This window comes from Phocoena phocoena, chromosome X, assembly GCF_963924675.1.
Source record: "Phocoena phocoena chromosome X, mPhoPho1.1, whole genome shotgun sequence".
NCBI classification, from domain to species: Eukaryota; Metazoa; Chordata; class Mammalia; order Artiodactyla; family Phocoenidae; genus Phocoena; species Phocoena phocoena.
The window spans coordinates 86,362,186-86,371,982 of NC_089240.1; positions in this window are offsets into that span (position 1 = coordinate 86,362,186).

The following is a 9,797-nucleotide window of genomic DNA, read 5'->3' on the forward strand; positions in this document are numbered from 1 at the left end:
CACATAAGTTTTTAATTTTGACAAAGTCCAATTTATCTTTTTTTATGTTTTGGTGTCCTATCCAAGAAATCATTGCCAAACTCAATGCCATAAAGTTCTTTCCTATGTTTTCTTCTAAGAGTTTCAAAATTTTAGCTCTTGAGTTTGTCATTGATCCATTTTGAGTTAATTTTGGTATGTTGTATAAGGTAAAGCTCCAAATCCATTCTTTTACGTGTGGATATCCAGTTTTCCCAATACCATTTCTTGAAAAGAATGTCCATTTACCATTGAATGATCTTGGTACCCTTGTCAAAAATCATTTGGCCACATATGCAAGGGTTTATTTCATGGCTCTTTATTCTGTTTCACTGGTTTATATGTCTATCTTTATGTTGGTACCATACTGTTTAGATTGCTGTAGTTATTGTAGTAAGCTTTCTGTGATGTTGTGATATATAAGTAATATAATTGGTCATCCAGAGGACCAAAATATATTTCTCATATATATTTGGTCTCTATCCATGGTTCCTGGCTTACAGCTCCTGAAACCTTTGAAATTTCCTGAATGATAAGAACAATGGGAGCCATTTTGTCATAATATGTGGTCTCTTGTCCTCAGTTTCTAAAATCCACTTCAGAGCCATTATGGTGAAACAGGTGTTTTATTACTCATAACAAGCCTTTTTCCACCACAACTGGGTTTATGTTAATGAGGTGACTTTTGGAAAGCACCAAAGATGGTGTCCGTCGCCGGAGGAACCAACTCTGTGATTAGAAGGTCATAATATTCAGTCGAAACCCCTCCTATTACTTCCTGGGAGGGGAGAGAGGCTAGAAGTTGAATCAACCACCAATGGCCAATGATTTAATCAATCATGCCTATGTAATGAAGCTTCCGTAAACACCCAAAATGATGGAGTTTGGAGAGCTTCTGAGTTGGAGAACATGGGGAGATTCTGGGACAGTGGAGCATTGGGAGAGTGCATGGAAGCTCTGTACCCATTCTCCATACCTTGCCCTATGTATCCATCTGGCTGTTTCTGAATTACATCCTTTGGTAATAAACCAGTAATCTGGTAGGTAAAATGTTTCTCTGAATTCTGTAAGCCACTCTAGCAAATTAATTGAAATCAAGGAGGAAGCCGTAGAAACCTCTAATTTATAGCCAGGTGGTAGCTGTCTAGCCATACAGGTAGCAACCTGGATTCGCAGTTGGCATCTGAAGTCCAAGGAGGGAGTCGTGGAAACCTCCAATCTGTAGTTAGTCGGTCAGAAGCACAAGTAACAACCTGGGCTTGAGATTGACATTTGAAGTGGAGAGCAGTCTTGTGGGACTGAGCCCCTGACCTGTGGACTCTGATGCTCTCTCTGGGTAGATAGTGTCATAATTAAGTTTAATCCTAGGACACCTTGCTGGCATTTGAGAATTGTTGTTGTTGTAGGAAACTATCTTCCCCCCAACACCCCGACACACACACATTGGAATTGGGTTCAGAACCACTTTAGTTGGTGTCAGAGAAGTGGGATTTGCTAGAAAGCCCTGGCTCACATAAACATGTAGTTTGGGAAAAGAAAGGATGAAAGGGTGGGGGTTGAGGAAACTTTGATTCATGGTCGTGCATGGTATGGAGCAACAGCTGTGCTGCAATCCATTACTAAGGGTAAAAGTTACCAATGGAATTTAGGGATAGATCTGTTGATGAAAAATTGACAGTCAGTCTAAGAAAGAAATAGAAAATTTTATTTGAGACAACCTGAGGATTATAACTAGGAAGGCAGACTTTCAGAAAGCTCTGAGGACTGTTCCACCTGTTAGAGGTCAAAGTACAGTTATATACATTTTTGAGACAAAGGATTATATATCAAGTGATGTATTGACAGTTTACACAATCCAGATCTGCATGTACAAAGTGAGTAGGGGGCCATCATGACCCCTTACAAGATTAAGAAGGAAGGTTATCTCCTAGGGAGGTCTGGTTAGTGCAGATGCACAATACACACTAGAGGAGAGGGAGGAAGCCCAAAGGGGCAGAGAAAAAGTTTATGTTTAAATTTTTCTTGTCTTGCCATAAAATATGAATTTTATTTCATCAACTCCAACTCCTGGGGAGTTGTCTCACTGGATGAATAAGGAAATGCAGACTAATAAGAAAGAGGTAAAATTACAATCCCTTGGTAATCGTTATCTGTTAATAGCTAAACTAAAAGTAAAAGAGTGCTGGATCAGACCCTGATGCTAGACCAAGCTCAGATTTCAGTGAGTCTGAGCTTTAGCCACTAGCCTCACAGCTGCCCCCACTCCAAGGTAAAAATTATGCAGGGGCAACAGAAAGTACCTCTAAAACCTCTGGTCACCAAGAAGGTAGTCATTGTAGGGTGAGGGAAAAACCAAGAAACTATTGAAACCAGAGGACATAGTGTGAAAGAGTTGTTTTATTTGGTAGATTGATATCATCAGTTTACTGAGGATCCTTTACTGAAATAAGTTGTGAGTGACTAATTTAGGAGCTGTGTCTTTGGTTTTGAGTGCTGCAGAATGAAAGAGCATGTCTGGGTTGGTACAGGTTGCACAGATGACTATAGAACAATCACAGATGGCTATGTGTGATCCAGACACACAGGAGGTTATTTCTGAAGGAACAACTAGCCTGGTGGATGGTATAAAGACCACTGTAAGGTCTGTTTACCCTGAGAAGGGGGCTGTCCATCTTCCTCTATGAATGCCAAGCGGAACACCCCAGATGAAGCAGCTGATATGCTTTGTATGCAAGCCATGCGGGACTGGCTTTATGATGACCAGGATATTCACCCAATGAATATACTTGTTATCCAGGTCATGGTAGATGCTGTGGTTAAAGGGCTTCTTTTACATGGATACCCCATTGTAACCTTACTGCTGCAAAACCGAGGGATAGTTCAAGAAGCCTTATGGAATTTGCTGTCTCAGCTTCCCCTCATGGTCTTATAGATGCTAATAAAAATATTAGGTTATTAACAAGAGAATGGAGACAGCAGAGGAGAGAATCAAGAGAATAGTTTTAGCAGGGTAGGAAATTTTAAACAGTTGTTAAGGAATAAGGTGAATAAAGCAAATGTTGATAGGAGTGGAACAAAGAAGAAAGAAAAAGGAGAGTCATGGGACTCATCCCAGCAGGGTGGAAATCTTTAGATGATAATTAAGAAGCAGAGTGAATAAAACAGATCTTGGTGGGCTTAAAACAGAGATTTTAATACAGCAGTACCAAAGGACTTGCTGGCCCCCCAACATTAAAGGGCCCCAAAGAAGTCAGCTCTGTTTACCACAATTTGGAGAAATATTGAAAGCCAGAAAGCAGAAATTACAATGAGAGATCTGACCAATCACTTAGGGCAAGGGGAAAGACAATTAATATAAGATTGACAAATCTTATAATTATATAAGATTTAAGATATATAAGACTTTATATAAGTCTTATACATAAGACTTTATATGACTTATAGAGTCCTTTGGCTCTACCCCTTCCTAAGGATCCAAAACCTTTTGCACAAGCTTGGGTAAAATAGTCGGGGTGAAGAAAAGTTTCCAGGACTCCTTGATACAGGAATCCTATGAACTGTGGTACCAAAATCCATTGGTGAAACCTTGACTCGGGCTACAGTTCAACTGAGAGAACATAAAAGTGTAACGGTTAATTAAATTATGAAAGTTGGAATGTTACCTGAATGTTTTCTGGGAATGGAAACCATGTCTGGCTGGGGAACACCTCCCTTACCTAGTATTGTAAAACCAAAACCTGTTGATGAAGTCCTAGTGGAGGCTACCATTAGGAATGTAAGGGTTGATGAAATTAAGGTAAAAGTTTGTAGGAGAATTGGCATATTTAAACAGGTTTTATGTGAAGTGGTTGCATCTTTTTTTTTCTTTTTTTACCTGATTGTATTGTGGGGATGGACATTATAACTGACTGGTGAATGTTTCCCATACCTAGTATTATAAATAGAAGGCATGTAAATCTACCCTTCAAGCAGTTTTAATTGGACGTGCTAAATGGGAACCAGTAAGATTGCCCGAGCCAAAACAGCGTGGAGTAGAGGCTGAGGTGCTGGTAGGCTGTGTGATAGCCCTATGTGAGGCATGGAATAGACTGGGGCACATGGCAAGAGCTGTGAGCACCTCGACAACTACTGGCACTTTGGACTAGAGAATTTCCATTTGAGGGGCATTTACTACCTTGCAATCAGTGATTAATTGAAGCTACCCTTAAGACTGTGACTGAAGGACATAAAGTGATCTTGAAACTTGAAATAGCCATAATATCTAGGATTATGGGGATGGCAGTGCCCAGAAGAGTTCCATAATAAAATGGAAATGGTTTATAAAGGAACATGCTGCCTGGGAGATGCAAGGGGGAGATACTCCTGAGAGCAGGGAGCCTCTTTTCACCAAGGACTGACTCTGGAACTGTGTGAGGAGCTACTGGATTCTGTTGTAACTTGGACAGTGCCCTATAAAGAGCCCTTAACTGACCAACAAAGAGCTGCTTGGCTTGTGGATGGCAGTTCCATGGTGAACAGACAATATCTTGGAAATGTTTGGAAAGTCACCACTCTGATTGCAGAAGGTAAAAACAGATTACCCTGGTGTGCTGAATTGCATGCTGTTTTCCTAGCAGTGGTGGAAGAATTGAGCAATGGCAAAAGCCCTTATGTTTGGGTTTTTACCTACACATGGACAGTAGCCCATGGCCTGGCCATATGGTCAGGTAGTTAGGCAATGGAAAACTGGACTGTTAAAGGGATGGCCTTAATAGGGCACAGCCTCATGGAAATCACTGGGAATTTAAGGGGTACATTAAAGTAGGACATGTTGATGCCCATCAGAAGAACCCCCTTCCAAGGTTCAGAAGGTGATTGGAACCACTAAGTGGACATTTTGGTATGCTTCCTTGATGTGGCCACCTGGGTCCATGAAATGAGTGTACTTGGGGGAGTTAGTTGCAGCAGTGCAAAGATGGACCGAATCTAGACATATTTCTCTTGCACCCTCTGAGGCAATGCCAGTAAGAACTGTTCCGTATGCCAGCAAAAGAGACAGACTGCAGATGGCTATGTGGCAGATTCCTTGGGGGTTTTGGGGAGGCCCTGATTAGAGCTGACAAGTCAGACTAATGCTTGTAGCCCTGGGAGGCTACAAATGAGTCCTGACAGGAATATAGGAAAAGACATTGACTCTGCACTGGGCTTTGCCTACCCAGTGGTAGATGCAAATGCTCAAAAGTACTATAACAAAAGATATTGCACAAATTTGGATGGTTGAGAATCACTTCTTTAGACCAAGGAACAAACACACTTTACATCACATGATGTCCAGCAGTGGTCAGAAAAATAACCTCTTTAGAGTCATAGTTTGATAGAGAATTGGAATGGGCAGTTAAAATATTGGCTGTCTAAAATGGTGGGTGGTGGGGAATAAAGGCATGAAGGGCTGGCTTACATGCCTTCACGAGTATGTGCTCACACTCAAGTGAACATGAGTGGGGCTCAAAGAGTATCCCCACAGGATAGATTTCTGTTTTTCTGGTGGATCAGGGGAAGAGGGGGTGGGGAAAATGTTGGTATTCTGTCTTCTCCGTATCACCTCAACTTTTTCTTTTCCCCACCACTTGATACAATGGTCACAGGACCAGGGCTGCAACTACAAGGGCATGAAACAGGGATGATTCCTAAGCAAGAAACTATTTACTTTTATGTCAGAATTCCTAAGGGCCTGTTGGGTCAGGATATGCCTTCACCCAATCTGGGAAAATTAGGATTAACAGTGAATGCAGCTATATTGCCTGGTGATAAAGATAACTCACCTGTGTAACTTCTGCACCTGTGTTACCTTACCTTATCTGACTAGAAGTGAGCTGAGGGGGTGGGACTTGCTAGACTAGTATTGCTGCCTGCCATCTAGACCAGTACAGTGACTGAACCTAATGTCCTTTCCAAAGATGGAAAAGTTTGGGTGTAAGTGGAGAGAATGAAAAATAGTAGCTGTGGGTTAGAAAATGAATAAATGGGTTATGTAATGAGAGAAATCCAGTGTTACATCGGCATCTCAAAAGAGGCCCAGAGCCAAAGATGATATTGCCTCTCGGCTAAATTATACTAGATCACTGAAAGGGTGAAGCCATATATTGCTGGGATCACTCCTGCTTTTGGAAACTGACAAGATTGAATAGAAGCCTGCAAACCTGAGTGGCCTTGCCCTGGGAGACATTTTCATAAGATTTCATAATGGACTCAATAGTTATTAGTGATTGAATGAGATTCTAGTAATGTGCCATATCTTTTGACATTTTTTATTGTTTTGCTACAAGGGATCTGGGTTCAAAGACCAAGAGGTGGACTGTAATATTGTGATTTATAAGAAATATATTTTGTCATTAAGATGATCAAAATAGGGCTTCCCTGGTGGCGCAGTTGATGAGAGTCCGCCTGCTGATGCAGGGGACACAGGTTCATGCCTCGGTCCGGGAGGATCCCACATGCCATGGAGCAGCTGGGCCCGTGAGCCATGGCCGCTGAGCCTGCGCGTCCGGAGCCTGTGCTCCGCAACGGGAGAGGCCACAACAGTGAGAAGCCCGCGTACTGCAAAAAAAAAAAAAAAAAAAAGATGATCAAAATATATTTATCGTATATATTTGGTCTCCATTCACGGTGCCTGGCTCACAGCTCCCAAAACCCTTGGAATTTCCTGAGTGATAAGGCAATTGGAGCATCTTTTGTTATAATATTTGGTCTCTGTCCTCAGTTCCTAAAATCCACTTTAGAGCCATTAAGATGAAATGGGTGTCTAATCAGACTTTTTGCCCATTTTTTTAAATGGGTATTTGTTTTCCTGTTGTTTAGTTTTAAGAATTCCTTGTATATTTTGGGTATCAGTCCTTTATTATATATGTATTTTGCAGAGATTTATTCCCAGTCTCTGGCTTGGTTTTTCATTATCTTAAAAAATATTTTTCAGGAGCAGAGGTTTTTAATTTTAATAAAGTCCTACTTAAGAGGTTTTTCTTTCATAGATCATGCTTTTGGTGTTTAAGGACTCATTGCCAGAAGTGATGTTAGCAACATGGCCAAATAGGACATTCCTCGAACATATGCCCCGTTCAACAGTAACAATTTAGCATCCATCTACAAACAAAAGTGCCTTTATGAAAGCTGTGGGATCCAACACCATATGCCACAGGACCCGGAAGGAGTCTCACCCACTCGTGCCTCAGGTAATACACATACAGATCTCAGTCCTGGCTGCGGACCCTGCAGTGGCCCATGTGCTGGTCCCAGTCCCTCTCAGCCATGGTCTGGGAGCCCCTGAAGAACACTGTCAATCACCTACGGATGAGACAATCATCCATGGACAAGAAAGCCTTTATGGAATTCTAGGGTTCCAGCAGAGAAGGTCCAGCATGCTGTTGGAGGAAACAAACACATATATAATATATATATTTGAGTTTGGATGCGTTGGAGAGGGAAGGAGTAACATTTTGACTTTACCTGCACCACCCCTCCCCCAAGCAATACCCCTCAGTTCCAAGAGACACTTTCTTGGCCAGTGAATTCTCCTGCAGGGATGGGGGGAGGAGTGAAAGTGTGTTAAGGAGTGCCTGGCTTTCCCAGCTGTGTGGGACACGGCCAAGAGGCCCATTTCTCTCTCATCCCATTCAGAGTACCGAGTCATCAGCTGCATGACTGGGACTGGGAAGAGGCTGAGAGAGTGACATATAGGACTCTTGGAGGGCACTAATGGGACATAGATCCTACTAACTGCTTCACAGACTCTATCAAGAAGCCAGCCCACAAGCCACTTGGGACATCTCACATGTGGATCCCTACAACTGTCCCACTGGCACCCCCAGAACCATGATTGCCTTACCCCCACAAACCTCCACCCTGTGGCCCACTCTGTGTTCTCAAAGGCAGCAAGAGCAAGCTCTGGTAGATGGCTTGTGAGCATGCACAGAAGGCTAACCTGAATGTGAGAGCCATGGAGAGGCCACAAATTTGGCCTCTTTAGCTTTATCTCTGCCCTTGGGAAAGCAAAAGGGAGGCTGTCAACACCCAGTCTGGTGCATTGCAAGATTGAGAGACGTATACAAATTTATGAATTCTGCCACAAGCAGGAGTAAGAAGTGAGAAGCAGTCATATCCATAAAAGGTCTGTGAAAGCCTTAGAATCCCTAGCAGGACTGAAGGAATGTATTTCTCTCCTTAAGTTAGTAAAGACTGAAGGAGTTGACTACTACTTTAAATGCAAAGGGTGCAGTGCAAGACTTCAAGGAACAAGAAAAATCAAGGAAATTTGACACCAACAAAGGAAACATGACATCACCAAAGTAAGGAGGTTGAATCAGTATACAAAAATCTCATAAAGAAAAGCCCAGGACCACGTAGTTTCCCGGGTGAATTCTACCAAACATTTAAAAAAGAATTAATGCAAGTCCTTCTCAAACTCTTCCCCAAAATGGAAGAGGATGAAACATTCTCAAACTCAAGGCTTGCATAACCCTTATACCAAAGTCAGACAAGGACACCACGAAAAGATGTTTTCAGTTTTTCAGTATTGAGAACGATGTTGGCTGTGCTTTTGTCATATATGGCTTTGATTATGTTGAGGTAAGTTCCCTCCACGCCTATTTCTGGAGGGTTTTTATAAAAAATGGGTGTGGAATTTTCTCAGAAGCTTTTTCTGCATCTATTATCATATGGATTTTATCCTTCAGTTTGTTAATATGGTGTATCACATTGATTTATTTGCATATATTGAAGAATCCTTGCATTCCTGGGATAAACCCTACTTGATCATGGTGTATGATCCTTTTAATGTGCTGCTGGATTCTGTTTGCTGGTATTTTGTTCAGGATTTTTGCATCTAAGTTCATCAGTGATATTGGTCTATAGTTTTCTTTCTTTTTGACATCTTGTCTGGTTTTGGTATCAGGGTGATGGTGGCCTCATAGAATGAATTTGGGAGTGTTCCTCCCTCTGCTATATTTTGCAAGAGTTTGAGAAGGATAGATGTTAGCACTTCTCTAAATGTTTGATAGAATTAGCCTGTGAAGCCATCTGGTCCTGGGCTTTTGTTTGTTGGAAGATTTTTAGCCACAGTTTCAGTGCTTGTGATTGGTCTGTTTATATTTTCTATTCCTTCCTGGTTCAGTGTCGGAAGGATGAGCTTTTCTAAGAATGTGTCCATTTCTTCCAGGTTGTCCATTTTATTGGCATATAGTTGCTTGGAGTAATCTCTCATGATCCTTTGTATTTCTGCAGTGTCAGTTGTTACTTCTCCTTTTTCATTTCTAATTCTATTGATTTCAGTCATCTCCCTTTTTTTCCTGATGAGTCTGGCTAATGGTTTATCAATTTTGTTTATCTTCTAAAAGAACCAGCTTTTAGTTTTATTGATCTTTGCTATTGTTTCCTTCACTTCTTTATTTTTTAAAATCTTTATTGGAGTATAATTGCTTTACAATGGTGTGTTAGTTTCTGCTTTATAACAAAGTGAATCAGTTATAAATATACATATGTCCCCAAATCTCTTCCCTCTTGTGTCTCCCTCCCTCCCACCCTCCCTATCCCACCCAACTAGGAGGTCACAAAGCACTGAGCTGATCTCCCTGTGCTATGCGGCTGCTTCCCACTAGCTATCTATTTTACGTTTGGTAGTGTATATATGTCCATGCCACTCTCTCACTTTGTCCTAGCTTACCCTTACTCCTCCCCTCAAGTCCATTCCCTAGTAGGTCTGCGTCTTTATTCCCGTCTTGCCCCTAGGTTTTTCATGACCATTTTTT